Source organism: Dysidea avara, chromosome 6, assembly GCF_963678975.1.
Source record: "Dysidea avara chromosome 6, odDysAvar1.4, whole genome shotgun sequence".
Lineage (NCBI taxonomy): Eukaryota > Metazoa > Porifera > Demospongiae > Dictyoceratida > Dysideidae > Dysidea > Dysidea avara.
Window position 1 is genome coordinate 33,974,309 of NC_089277.1, and position 16,292 is coordinate 33,990,600.

The 16,292-nt window shown below is 36.3% G+C and overlaps 1 long non-coding RNA gene across 1 annotated transcript; it reads left to right on the top strand.

Moving 5' to 3' along the window:
- Positions 1-961: 961 nt before the first annotated feature.
- On the top strand, positions 962-2,485 carry LOC136258348 (uncharacterized). Its single transcript, XR_010702757.1, has 3 exons — positions 962-1,089; positions 1,254-1,424; positions 1,478-2,485. It is a non-coding gene; the product is annotated as an uncharacterized lncRNA (long non-coding RNA).
- Positions 2,486-16,292: the final 13,807 nt, after the last annotated feature.

Consider the following 16,292-nt stretch of genomic DNA (forward strand, 5'->3'; position numbering starts at 1 on the left):
GTGGGAAAAAAAAGCAAAATAGACTGGTTCCTATAATCATAAACTATAGTAGTGTTGCATAATCTATAGAGTAGCTTAGCTATACCTGTGCTTCTAGGCATTATTCATAGGTAGTTAAATCAGTTTGTGTATATATATATATACAGTCACAGCGGCGGAGGAAGTAGTTCATATGAGGGGGGGCTGGGCTGACCCAGACTTATTTCTATAGTTTGGTAAAGTGAGACCAAAAAAAAAAAAAAAAAAAAGGTCGCAACCAACTGACAAGAGCTTTCCACCTCACCAGCTATCATTTCTAGCTGATAAACTACATAAAAATCCTTTCATAGCTCGCTACACACTGACTACTTTATTAGAGTGACTGCTCTATTAGAGTATCTCGATCTTTATCACGGTTTTCAGCCCCACTCCAAGAAAGATAATTTCGGTGTGATATCATTCTGAGGGGGGGCTAAGCCCCCCCTCAGCAGACCAAGGGGGGGCTTTAGGCCCCTAGCCCCCCCCTTTCCGCCGCCTATGTACAGTCAGTAATAAGAAGGAAATATACTTTACCTGTATAGCTAGCCTCTACCATGTTCTATGCCTCTCAGAACAGATAGGAGGTATGAGACTATTTAACCATAGCTTTATAATACGAATCACAATGTGGTCCAACTATACAATATGTATGCTTAAGTAACTTGATCAGTATAGCAGTTGTTCACAAAGTAGCCACATACATACAACATGCATGTGTGCGTGTCTATACACATGGGAGTATATTATTTTTTACTTTACAGTGACCAGCACACTGAAGGTCTGACAGCAACTTGTGCTGCAGCCTTAGGATTACCTATACCTAATTACTAGGACCAAGATACTGAGGAGAGTATCCTACTCTCATATACCCCTGTAGAAGGGCGTATCGTGAAGTTATGACGTATCGACATGATGTTTTGGTTTGTGACGTACTGGAAGCCCTAAAAGTGCAAGAATCGTTAGCACCCTTTCGCACTCGCGACGCTCAGGATATAGCCGTATTCGCGAATGACCTAGCAAGAAACGCTTACGAAGTGGTCTTAACCCATGAAGGAACGATTGTATAATTCGGTGAGAAACGCTTAAAACTGGAGTTAATTTGGTCATAGATATACTAACCCCAGGTACCTGGGGTTAGTATATCTATTATTATTATTATTGTTAATTAGCAAAGCCCACTAGGGGCAACACGCTAATGAGCATTGCAATTACATATTATATTATATTACTTACAGCATTCTTAAATGTTTCAAGATCTATTGTGTCGATGTTAGGAATTTGAAGGGAGTTCCATTGAATAATTGTTCGAGGGAGGAAGGAGTATTTGTACACATCAACTCTTGTTTGCAATTGAGTTAGCTTGAGAGGATGTTGAGCACGGGTGGAGGACACTGGAGTTGGTGACGGTAAGCAATGATCAGGTATTGCTATATAGTAAGTTCCTGACAATCTTGAATAGGAAGGTGAGTCTAGCAATTGTTCTTCTGTTTTGAAGTGTAGGCCATTCAAGACTGGTTAACATGTCTGTGATGCTATCATGGTTTTGGTTAGATCTGTGCCAGAGTTTGTTCAAAACGAAATGAGCAGCGCGGTGTTGAATCATTTCTAGTTTACTAATACTAGTGTGATAGTATATACCAACTTGATTGAGAAGTCCAATCTGGTTAAATGTTATCGCAAGCCGTCATTCACGTCCTTCATTAAATGCTTACCCAGAAGCACCAGCAAATTTAATTTCACTTAATTCCTTTATTATGGTTTCAGAAATACGACAATTTCCTAAGGAAAAGTTGGAATTTACATGTCATTTTCCAGGCAACAGTGTACTGATAATGCTGTTATTAGTGTATCAGTTGGATGTTGGTCAACACAGCTTATCACGTGGTGTTCACACTTGTTTACAAAAGTAACGTTGCAGAGGAAAAGTTTCTGCCTACAGAAGAAGATGAGCTTTATCAACCAGTTGTTGTATATTGTTTACCTCCTCATTTAATCGGACTGTTTTACTTACCACACTTGGCCATGGCTTTGATGTTGTGTTTATTGGCCTTCTTAATTCATTGAGTCTACCGTAAACATTTCAATGATGACAAAAGCAAAGCTGACATAGTTAAGCAGATAGTAGCAATGTTTTAGTGGCATAGAAGAATATGGTAACATTTTTTGCATCATTACTGAAAATGTTTTCTCCTATAACAACTTGGTAACTGTTTCCTTAATATTGGAGTGTACTGCTTATTTGTGTATTGTATACATGTGCCAGTTGACTCTGTTTATACCAAAAGTTGTGCCAGTATTAAGAAACTACTACTTTCACAAATAGCATTTGATATTATTTGTTTTTTAATTGTTGTACATAATTATAATGTTTATAGTTTGTAAAGATACATTTATGTAGAATAGATCAAATTTTTGTAATTATCCTGCTGTTCTGTTGTGGTTTCTTTCAAATTAACAAGCAACCTATATAAAGGTACCCTTTATAGGCATGCTCTGCAACATGCAGCCGTACCTGTGACAAATAGCTCAGTCTATCTATGTTTATCACACTGACACAGTGCACTGGAATTTAAGAAAAAAGAACAAACAAACAAAACAAAAAACTGGGAGTAACCTGGTGTTAAACTTGAGATTAACCTTGAGCTTTAAATCCTATTAGACAGGAATTTCAATAGCTAATGAATAACACATGAAGTAGTACTACTTTCAAACCATATTGAATCAACTCATATGCAATAGCTGAAATAGCCCATTGAAACCATTACAACTAACATGTTTATTTAAGCATCATTTATTAATTAACTTAACCTTATGTTATTAGTCAATTGCAACTTGATTATTTCAAAGTGTGTAATGGAAACCAGTTAAGCTCCACTTATACTCTAGGATATCTTGTTACCAATGCCTCGACCTCAGCCTATATCACTCTGTAACAGAATACTTGACACACATGACATGATAGTTTGTGTCTTGCAAACCATTGTTTGGGATGGATGGTATAGCGAGGGAAGATGTTTTATATCATTGTGATAACCACCGGGGAAGGATCCGTACTTTGGGAGAGGGGCTCAAATTCTCACTTTAAAGGATTTAATTTCAACTGAGCTGCTCTAGCTATATATATTTGTACAATAGCTTCTAATAATGTATTTATCACATAAGCATAAGTGTGATAGTAGTAGCTAGACATCTATATACATACCATAATGGCTACTTCTTAGTTGGATATATCTGTGGCATGATAACTATCACCACAGCATTCAATTGCCGGTGTTGCAGGTAGTGATTATAAATTTGGGAGAGTAGATTAAATATAAAATAATTGTTAGTTTTTCTTAGCACAGGTTTGCTGTTCAAACAGTGATCAAGTTGGCAGCGTAGTATGAATAGCTACACATCAGAATAAAACATCACTCATTTACAGAAAAAATTGGATAAGTCAAATCCCTTTGATCCCTCCTGACATACAGCTCTTCTCCTAATATGACATACAGCTCTTCTCCCCATGACAATTGCACGATTTCCATAAAATACTGCATGGATCAAGAAGAACACAAATGCTAACTTTTTATGCTAGCCAGTAGAAGTGCCCATGTGGAACAGGTTGCTTTGGAGAATGAGGAATTTGAAGCAACTTAAAGGAATGTCATATTGATTAGGTATTCTGTCAAGCAATGGCTGCATTCTACAGTAGAGTAGGGAATTTGGATCAAAGTTCACAGCAAAAAGGAAAAGTTTAATTTTATTGCTTAGGCTAATCATTGAATCATCAAAAAGATGGCTTTGGCATGATGCAATTACTACAGTGAATGTATAGGAAACCCCAAAGGAAAAAAAAGTATGTCTGCACTTTTTGGCTTCTTGCACGAATCCTGTTTTCCAAAGAAGATTATGCACTATTTTTGATCCCGTAAAGTGAAGATTCCCACATCATACGGTATGGTAGCATAGTAGAGACCATGAATGTTGGATTTTTCTAACCAAAATTTTTACCCTTAAACTAGCTTCATTTTGCCTTCACAACAACGTGCAGCATTGAATAGGGTAATGGAGGCCATATATATATATATCCATCAGTACAGTGAACACTGATGACCATACACTTTAATAGAGCAGTAGAGGAGTGCCCTGTCAAGGGGAAGAGTTCCTTCTGGTCTCAGGATCAGAATCATACCCATTGTTATGAGAAAGTCGATGGGCCAAACTTGCCAAACTTCAACAGGAGATGGATCGAGTTACTACACAAGGCAGATATGACTTTGGATAATATTGAGTAGAACACTTATCAAACATTGTTAAATTCTTGGACAAGGAGATCAGGGCTCTGACAAGACAAGCATTCAGAGCCCTCCAGAAGTTGGATCCGGTCAATTCCAGGAGACACATGACCAAACCTCTAAATAAAATTAATTTTGGAGATTAAAGAAAGATAAAGCCACACAGTGTGTACATAACAACACAATAAGGGACTGTATCATAGCCATTGGAATGTAACACATGCAGTGGGAAAATATCTATGCATACATAATTAAAAGTTTCGAAATGATTCAAGCAAGTAGAATGAAGTACATTCCACATAGTCATGGAATATAGCTATGTTGACTAAGATAATAGTCCTGGTCTGGTGAAATGAGGTAATTGGTGTATGTGTTTATACATTTTCATGTATATATTGTCATAACCATGACAGGTAGCTACTTGTGATTTAATACACTAACACATGTTGTGTAGTTTTGTGGTCACTGCTGGCTGGTGACATCATGTATTTCCTGTAAGCATAAGTAATAGAGTTATTAGCACATTCATAAGTCACAATGATTATGTGGGATGATATAGATCCCTGACCACTGTTATGATTTAGGTGATTTAAAGTGCATCTAAAATAAACTGCTGTGAACTTTTGCTGTCATAAACTGCTAATGTTGCATATTCAGCTTAGCCGTCTAGCTTCTGAAGGGAAAATTATGGGCACTATTATTTAAGTGCTTAGGATATCGATGTTAATTTCCCTGATGTATTGATATCCATTGGAATCTCAGAGAGTGACTTGTTATCTCAAAGTACCCCAAGTGGGACCAAGCGTTATGACCTCATACAGCACAAGTGCTGAAGATCTGTAGGACACATGGTCCTACAACCTGTTTATAAAGCTATAATAAGTATGTCAAGGTGTGAATAGGAGACCTGAAACCTGCAGCCATCTGATTTACGCTTAGGGAGAATAAACGTCTTAATGATTAAGACAAAAAATATATATAAATGCTTACAGGAGTATGCCAAGTGGTCAGGATGTATATATCGCTTGTCAAAGAGTAGTACACATCATCAAGGTGTGCATTATTTTGAGATCATAAAATTAATTTTAATCTTACATGACATTTAAAAAACTGATGTTAGCTACCAAGTGATTCTGATATAGCATAATTATACTGTTGATACATATGGTGTGCAGTAAAACTGGGTAGCTAACTTGATGACACTAGTGCCTATTTCATTCTTCAATGGAAGGGTCAAGGACACTAAAATTTTAACCTTCACTTAATCTAATAGTACAGTCAGGGGTATGTAATTGCTTCAAATAGTAGTATAATTATTTATTCATGTTCAGCCCATATAATTAACTATGAACAAGAAACCAGTAAATACAATATTGCTCCACAACAAAATCCTTGACACATAATAATAGTTTAGATTTGTGTCCCAAGTTGTGTCCTGCAGACCACTGTTTGGAATGAGATGGTATGGGAGCAAGGATCTGGAAAGAGAATCAAAATCTGAGCATGCCCAATTGTCATAGAGGATATCCGTATCAACTGAATAGCATTATATAGTTGTACAATATCTGTGTAGATATAAATATATATATTTTATAGTTGTAACACGCATACGAGGGATATTACCAAAATATACGCACGATTCACGAGAGCGCGCAGCGCTCGAGTGAGTATATTTAGTCATATCCCGAGTAATCGTGTTATAACTGTTATATTTTACACCCCAGTAGATGAAAACGATTATAGAGAAACAGCACCTCCTGGAGATGGAAATCAATAGAAATTCTTGGTGGATCAGACGTTTTACACTTTTAACGGTGCCACGCCCACATATAGTCGCGATTATTGAGTTATCCACGAAGGAGACAAGAGTTCATCGAAACTTGTTCCAGTTTCTGAGGTGAATAATTGTTGGTTGATCTAGGTGCTTGTTATTAGAGACTTGTTTACCATTTAGATAAGGATTTCGCGGAATGTGTGAAGTTACACCAAAAATGGTAAGCGTAGCCACAAAGCGTGGTATATATCAATTATATACCACACTTGTGGTTGAGATCAAAAGCACCGCGCTGTGGTATATAACTGATATACCACGGCAAACTGTGGTATATAACTGATATACCACGCTTTGTGGCTACGCTTACCATATATGGTGTAACTTCACACATTCCGCGAAATCCTTATCTAAACGGTAAACAAGTCTCTAATAACAAGCGCCTAAATCAACCAACAATTATTCACCTCAGGAACTGGAACAAGTTTCGATGGACTCTTGTCTCCTTCGTGGATAACTCACTAATCGCGACTATGTGGGCGTGGCACCGTTAAAAGTGTAAAACGTCTGATCCATCAAGAATTTCTATTGATTTCCATCTCCAGGAGGTGCTGTTTCACTATAACTTACTATCTATAGTCGTTTTCATCTACCAGGGTGTAGAATTTATAGTTATAACACGCTTACGAGGGATATGACTAAAATATACGCACGATTCACGAGAGCGCGCAGCGCTCGAGTAAGAGTGCGTATATTTAGTCATATCCCGAGTAATCGTGTTATAACTGTTATATTCTACACCCTAGTAGATGAAAACGATTTTAGATAGTAAGTTATAGTGAAACAGCACCTCCTGGAGATGGAAATCAATAGAAATTCTTGATGGATCAGACATTTTACACTTTTAACGGTGCCACGCCCACATAGTCGCGATTAGTGAGTTATCCACGAAGGAGACAAGAGTTCATTGAAACATATTATTATTATTATTAAATACAGAGAAAAAGGCATTATGCCTGTGAGTCCTGCTCATTACAATAAACAATTACATTAAGAATAAAAGTTATCAATCAAAATTTTAAAATTGTCAGTAGAATTAGACGACACTACATAATTGGGTAAATTATTCCATGAATTGATGGTTCTTACTGAAAAGAATTTACTGTGAACGTTCTTTTGGGCATGAGGTTTAAAAAGTGAAGTCATGTCCCCTTGTGGCACTTGACAAATTCAGGTGGAAAAATAATTCAGGTTGAAGATTAACATTCCCTCGTAAGATATTATATACCATAATCATGTCAGCACGATGCCTTCGATATGACAATGTAGGAAGCTTGAGGGTAACCAGACGTTCATCATACTCTAAACTGGACAGATCCTGAACACATTTAGTGGCCCTTCTTTGCACTCTCTCCATCCTGTCACAATCTCCAATATAATTGGGTCCCCATACAACATTAGCATATTCAAGGTGAGGTCTTACCAGAGCCTTGTAGAGTATTGGCAGGGTCTTTCTATTTAGAGTGTTAAATGATTTTTTGATTAATCCCAATACACGATTAGCTTTGTTTATAGCAGAGGTTGCTTGGCTATGGAACTTTAAGCTAGAATCCACTATTATTCCTAGGTCTTTATGTTCTGATACTACCTGTAGGGGTTGTCCATCCATATAATATGTATGACATGGGTTACAGTTACCCAGATGCATAACAAATGTCTTAACAATGTTGAAATTCAGCAACCACTTCATTGACCACTCTTTTAGTAATAAGAGATCTTGTTCCAATTGAAAGTTACTCTGCTGGTTTACAATTGGGCAAAACAACTTAACATCATCAGTAAATAACAACACTTGGGATGATACTACGCTGGGAAGATCATTGACATAAATTGAAAACAAAAGAGGGCCAATCACAGATCCTTGAGGCACACCACTGAGTACATTACTTGTTGCTGATTTAACACCATTAATCACAACAGCCTGCTTCCTTTGAGAGAGAAAAGATCTAATCCACTGCAGAACTTTGCCCTGTATGCCATAAGCTTCAAGTTTTAAAAGTAATCTTTCATGCGGGACAGAATCAAAGGCCTTACTGAAGTCCAAATACAGTACATCAACAGGGACGCCTTTCTCAAGAGATTCAGTCCAGTAATGTAGTGCAGTTAAAAGTTGTGTAACACAGGAGCGTCTTGGCATAAAACCATGCTGTTCATTAGCTAGTAGATTATTCCTAAATAGATAGTCAAACATTTTATCTCAGATCACTGATGAAACTTGTTCCAGTTCCTGAGGTGAATAATTGTTGGTTGATTTAGGCGCTTGTTATTAGAGACTTGTTTACCGTTTAGATAAGGATTTCGCGGAATGTATGAAGTTACACCATATATGGTAAGCGTAGCCACAAAGCGTGGTATATCAGTTATATACCACAGTTTGCCATGGTATATCAGTTATATACCACAGCGCGGCGCTTTTGATCTCAACCACAGGTGTGGTATATTATAACAGTTATAACACGATTACTCGGGATATGACTAAATATACGCACTCTCACTCGAGCGCTGCGCGCTCTCGTAAATCGTGCGTATATTTTAGTCATATCCCTCGTAAGCATGTTATAACTATAAAATATACCACAGTTTGCCGTGGTATATCAGCTATATACCACAGCGCAGCGCTTTTGATCTCAACCACAGGTGTGGTATATATATATAGGTACATCTGACAATAGGTACACATGACAGTGATGGTAGATCTACACATAGCTAGCTACTTACAAATGGATACATCTTAGCTGGATTAGTATATATGCGGCATCACCACAGAATTCAGTAGTGTTGCATAAATTGACAATAATTTTGGAGAGCAAACTTTGAAGTAATTAGAAGTAATTAGAAGTACACACTCTTCAGTGCATTCTAGGTAGCCAAAACTCTGAAGAGAGTGCCTTCACTGCCTTGTGGGTTATTATATATTCCAGGTTCTTCCAACTGGTTCATTGAGTAGCTGTGATGGAATATAATATACTCACAAGGTGAAACAAGCTTCACAACTAAACAACTCCATTTCTTTCTCTGCTTCTTTTATATACACTACAGCTACTTACAGTAATTATAGCTCTTGAAATTATTTTATTGTGTGTTTTACTTAATAATCATGTGGGGTCTCAAACTGGATCCCTTGTCCCTGTGCAGTTCCAAATCCTGCATGGTTTTGCTTGATTTCAGAAACCCACAACTTTCACAGTTCGAGAGAGAAAACCTAAACCAGGAAAGAAACATGAGTATAATTACAACTGTCATACCAGCCACATTCTTGTTTATGTGAGCATTTTTGCCTTGTGAGTCTTCCAATACCTAAACACATAGAATACAAAGTATAGCTAGATCTGCCACATGCATCCAGCTATGCACTTTGACTACATAATTATTAAAATAAGAGGTGCTGATGGCCTCAGCCTCATCATCGCCCAAAGCTAACCCAATCATTGTATATCAAATTGCAGCCAAATGTATTTGGAGTTCATATATATATATGGACTGGTGAGGTGGTATCCTGGTTGTCGTCCATCTCTATGCCAGACATTTATAATTAATATTTTTTAGTGGGAAATAATAGGATGTGAGAAGTGAGTACAGTCATGTTATGTATGTGTTATAGGACGTATCTGTATGTATTGGTAAAGAAAACTGCTACTCTACTTACTAGTCAGATTAGCACCATAGCAATGAAACACTTTCCACATTCTTGTTTTTAATTTTGTCTTGTGTGTCTTCCAATACCCAAATAGAATATATACCAAGTTCATAGATCTGCCAAGGTGCATCAAGCTATATATGTACCTTGACTACATTATAGTGATACAGTAACACATGTTGTGCAGTTTTGTGGTCACTGTTGTCTGACAGGTGACGTGTATGCATACAATTGAAAAATTTCTGTACGATAAACATGGTTATTATATGTTACTCTTGTTTGCCCAATTTTGGACTATGCGTCAACTGTCTGGAACCCTCATCTTATGAAAAACATCCGTAAATTAAAAGCAGTTCAAAGAAGAGCCACAAAACGTATACCCTCCTTCTATAATTTGACAGACTCCAAGAACTTAATCTACCCAGCTTACTTTATCATCGAACCAGTCGAGAATGGATCTGATTATGACTTACAAAATCCTGAACAATTTAGTATCTGTGGACAAAGACTATTTTTTTACTGTTAATACCAACCCCACCCGATCTAATGGACTCAAACCTTACAAAAATTACTTCAACACTGCTATTAGAGGTCATAGTTTTTCACAGAGAATCGTCAATGATTGGAACACCTTACCCCACGAAATTGTATCTGCACCTAATGTACTGATCTTTAAGACTAAATTAGATGTATTTTTTTATGACCGCCAGTTTGATTTTATTAGATGTATTTGAAATTGGTTTTTATAAGACTTTGTCTTCCTTGTACCAATTAACAAATAATATGGTAACTCATTGGTAAGTTAGGTGTTATAATGAGCGAAGTAATATTATGCTGAACTATAGTTATTTGATTTCGTAAGCCTTTTAAGAAGCCATACAATTCAAAGGAACTATAAACACATAATTATTAGCTGTTCCATAATGAGATTAGCAAACATTGCTTTTTAACAAGTTTTTCTTCTAGAATACAAAGACAATGCTTCCTGGATAAAATCACAGGTGATGTGTAATCATAGATAACTCCTGCACCAGATATCAGTGGCATGAGTTTCAGTCATAAATTGTCTGATTGCTTTCTTCAAAAAATTCCTCTCAAGCAGTTTCCCCTACATTATATGGAAAATTATTGTGACTGCAAAGTCCTTGAAATGCATTTTATCCCTTCATTTCAGGCATTTGAAGAGCTTCATGCCCATGTATAACGTTTAATTTAGTTATCATTAGAAGGAAGTTAGTGGTAACTTGATGATGATGAATAATGGAGTCTACTAATAGGTACCTATGATTTAAGAGGAAATGACATAATTATGATGTGAGGAAAACAAATATTGTTTCAATCATCAATTCATATAATTTTCATCACAAACTCTTGCTATTAGTGTTACAAAATATGTTTATATTAGAAGGCAGTAAAGCAGTTTAGCTACCTGTGTTTCTAAATTTGACAACAGGCACTAGACAGACAAGTTGATTAAAATCACCTTGTGTATGTAGTTAAGATAGAACAGGCATGTAGATGTAGTATAGCTTCCCATAGCCTCTATGGCTATGTTCTATGTGCCATTAAATTTAACACAGATAGGAGGCAAGAGACAGCACTAGTACTATTATATCAATACTACACTGTATAGTGTATGCTTACTCACTGTGACTCGGTGTAGCAGCTGTGCATATATACATGTATTGTGTACGTACAAATGGTACATTTATATCATTTTGTCATAGTGTACGTATGATCAATGTGCATTATTGTTGAGCTTTATATACTTGTCCACAGAATGAATGAATCACTAAGTTTATGATCATACATTTTATAGCCAAGGAGGAGAGCAATAACAGTCCAAGGGTGGCCCAAAGAATTTTGGTGACTGGTTTCCAAACTTTTGCTACACACATATTTAAATCTAGGGGGTATGAGGTCAAGATTTTCTAGAAAATTGTGTAATTTGAAATTGAATCTGGTAGCAATATTGACGGTTTAAAAATATAATTATGTTATAGGTATAATGTGGGCTGCTTAATTGTGCTTGCTTCTGGTACAGTATCAGGTGCAAACTAAAGAGTTCAAGGGACAGAGAAAACTTGACATTTGAAGCATACAACAGACATGGATGTTGTTCAGGGGTCTTGGGGCATGCTCCTAGGAAGATTTTCAGATTTTAGCACTTTCTTATAAGATTTTGGAATATTTTTTACTGTGTTGGCACAGGTAAATAAAGTAGCTAGCTAGCTACTTACAGTCCCTATAAGAGAAATACAAAATGTGGCTGTTCTATTAGAGTGGTTGACTGCTCTATTAGAGTATTTCGATCTGTGCTTTTGTACCATTGCAAATCACTGTAATATATAATTTCGATTACCTGAATACACTTGACCAGTTTCTGAAATCTCCCTAGATTCGCCCCCGCAGTCAATGAAAACTGATACTACTGGCTTAGCTACATTATTACACCATGACGCATTCCATGATGTATCACACTGCGTAATTTGGAATTAATCTAATAGAACAGTCAGGTAATTTTTTGAGCTGGAGTACATTATGTAGTTAGTTGCTTCAAAAAATTTACTAGTGATTATTTTCATTTAGCCCATGTAATTAGCTAAAGAGTTCAAGGGACAGAGAAAACTTCTAATCAAGAAATTAGTGATTTATAATTAGTTACTTGTTACTGGCAGTCTGAATTTTCCAAAATTACTGTATGCTTGTTTGTTAACATATTTTGCATTAAGATGCTAGTGAAGAATAAAGCTTTCTTTGCAGATGATATATAAATAAAAATAGGGTTGTGGGAATTATTTCCGAATAATTTTTGGAATAATGATGGGTAAAAGAATCGAGAGCAAATGCAGTTTTAGAGCAAAATTGGCATAAAACAAATCAAGATTGAGATACTATGTAATAGTCACTTACTCTAATAGAATGATTGGCACCGAACAGTTTATTACTCATTATACTAGTCACAAAGTATCTTGCTAGCAAAAATTGCATTACTGACAAATTGATACAGTGCTGTTGTACAATTTAATTAATTGAGGAAAATGAGTACATTTTGGGATTAAAAATAACTTTTTGGGAGAAATTCGGAATAGCATAGTGACAAAAATTTGAGCATAATTCTCACAAATCTGAATATAAACTTCCAAAACATGTTTTAAAACTTTTATGTAGCGATTCCTTACCACCTACCTTTTTCTGTAACTTTTCTTGAACTACACAAAAGCAAAGCTTTACCAATAATTTAGATGTTGTGTGGCTATGGTAGGCGTAGTCTCCTTCAAGAATAATACAATAAACCTATTTATCACCATGAAAATCTTAACCACAGGACTTTTCACTAATCAAACAGAAATGCTACATAGATATAGCTTTGCAGTGTAGCTAATCCTTTCCCACTTGAAACCCTATGTACTGTAGACATAGACACCATCTCAGTATTGTTCTTGAAGTTGGTTCTGAACCCAGAAACCAGCTCTATATTTTAATTGGTATAGCAATGTAAAAAAATTAATCTATTGTGCAAACAAACTAAGCTATATACTGCTAGCACAAAGCAACCTATAATCAATTGTTTGCCTGCACTTTTTCTACATTACATTGCACAGGATTTTTATAATAATTATTTTGTAAATTTGTGGCTAAATCGAATTACATTGCACTACATTAGGCCCAACTGTAATCGCTACACTGTTGCAGTGCCTTAACCAAAGACAAGCAATATGAAGGTTTCTGCAGGTCTTTGAAGTGGTACAATGTAATAATTATGTATATAAAAGTACATAAAACAACAATAATAGTAATAGAACAAAAACTATTAGTTGCAAATCACAAAGTGTGGTCATGTGTAATACACATGCCTTAGCTTTACAATGAAATGTGCTATTGACTTGAAACAAAAACCAATTACACAAGCTATTTCTTAGCATGAGAACTTTCATTTTATAGCAAGTTATAACAATTTTAATTATGCCTAAGGAAAACTAAGACCAATTTTCAGCACAAAAATGGTCGCAAAGGTCAAATGTGAGATGCCCCTAGGCCCAAATTTAAACTAACCTATAATGTACTAGTGTGTCAAGTTTCAGTCATGCCTTTTATCATTAAAGGCACATTTTCCCACCAATCTACTATATATACTATAAGTACAATTCACCATATTAAACATTCATAAAACGTTATATATATATATCCCTTATACTGTTTCATTTTGTAACAATATTCCACCCACTTTAATTAGGTACCTGACTATATTACTTAAAGAATGCTGTTGCCACTTTTTTACATTTTGTTTACAATAAGTAAGTACACCTACTTGACTCTTTGTAATAATTAGTTGTCCATCACATTATTCAGACTGGACACCAAGTCAAACATATACAATACATCGTAGTTGGTTGTACAGTATTTACAAAGAGATTGCAGCTATATATACCAGTCAGTGATCACCTAAAGTACAGTGAAACCTCATTAATAGGGCCACTTATGGGACCCATGATAAGTGGCCCTATTCTTGAGGTGGCTTTATTACTGAAAACCTCATTAATGAGGCCATAAAACAAAGTGGCCTTATTATCGAGGTTTTCAACAAACCAGCAACTGGCCAACTGCCTAGTTGCTGTAACAGCAATTTACAATTGATCTTAACACACTATGTGGAGTTTATCACAGAGAAAGATAGACTGTATACTAATTATTCCAGCATTACATGAGACATAATGGTTTGGAAAAGCATGAAGTATACTGTCAGAATAGTTGTTACAGCTTTCAGCAGTTAAAATATGCACTCAAGAGCAGCAACGTTTGCAGTGATGCCTTGACTTGCCTACTCAACTGGCTTCTTTATTGAGGGAACATTGTATTAGTTTTACCAGTTTGGTCCTGTAGTATGTGGCCACTGGCTTTAATAATGAGGTGGCCCTATTCATGAAAATTAAATTAATGTAATATGTTTGGACTTGTTAGACCTGGAAACTATAATGAGATGGCCTTGGTTACTAAGGAAGCTACTAAGTGAGGTTTCACTGTATAAATACATATATAGTGAGCAACAGTTCAGCTAGGCATAATGGTAGCAGTTCAGTTAGTTCACCAGCAACAGGTCAAATAATATAAAAGTTTAGGAGGCCTTGGGGGTGTAACCCCTAGAAGCTTGCTCTGAGTTTCATCTCCAAATTTCTACCGATGATAAAAATTGATCATGAGTTGGATGATGTTGAAAAACTTTGGTGGGTGTATCATTTGTGAGAATCCCAAAATGCTAGTGAGTGTTACATGCATCTAATCTACATAATAATTATAGATATTATATGGTGCGTAGCATACACAGTGGCGGAGGAAGTAGTTGATATGAGGGGGGGCTCCGCTGGGCTGACCCAGACTTATTTCTATAGTTTGGTAAGGTGAGACCAAAAAAAAAAAAAAAAAAAAAAAAAAAAAAAGGTCACAACCAACTGACAAGAGTTTTTCACCTCACCAACTACCATTTCTAGCTGATAAACTACATAAAAATCCTTACATAGCTCGCTACACACTGACTACTTTATTAGAGTGACTGCTCTATTAGAGTATCTCGATCTTTATCACGGTCTTCAAGAAAGATAATTTCGGTGTGATATCATTCTGAGGGGGGGCTAAGCCCCCCCTCAGCAGACCGAAGGGGGGCTTTAGCCCCCTAGCCCCCCCCTTTCCGCCGCCTATGAGCATACATAATAAAAATTATCTATGAATAAATGAAGTCACCTCACCAGGCCAAAGAAACAGAATGATTAAAGAGTTCTGCTTTGGAAGTCGCATTTCATAACTTAAAGTATTTTCCTACTCCTTAGAGCAAATCCAATCTTTACCAAAAGTTGCAAGAAGTCAGTGGCGTAGCTACCATTGAGGCAACCGAGGCAGCTGCCTCGGTAAAAATTCTCAACAACAGGCTAAGCAGGCCTGAGTTTTAGCACCCCTGTTTTTCTACTCAAACGTTTATATTAGACAGGATTACTGTATCACACATTTTAGAGTCTATGGCTGCCATTGTAGTACTAAGCAGGACCAGAGCCTACAGTGACATGGTGCTGGACCACTTTTCACCTTCTTGAATTTGTTAAAGATCGAGATACTCTAATAGAACAGTCATTGTAATATACTCTAATAGAACATTCAATACAGATTAGCCTCCATTCTCATTACACTGCTTGGTCTGAATTATTTACATTTATGTCTCATGGCATTGCATTGAGCTAATTGATCATACAAATCAGTTACAATATTAAAAAAATAGCCTCCACATGTCATTTCAAAGCATATATTTTCAAAAATTTCCTTGAGGGAGCATGCTCCCAGATGCCCTAGCTTGACATGCTTAACACATGTAGTTGATCATTACATGAAAGAGATATAATCTCTGAAAAATATCACATCAGATCAATAAAAAGTATGGTGTGCATGACTATGACCTCTGTTGCAGTCCATGGATGGCCTGACCACTCAAGTTATCTCTGGAGTAATTCAGTATTTTTGTGCCGGTTGATTGTTAAACTAT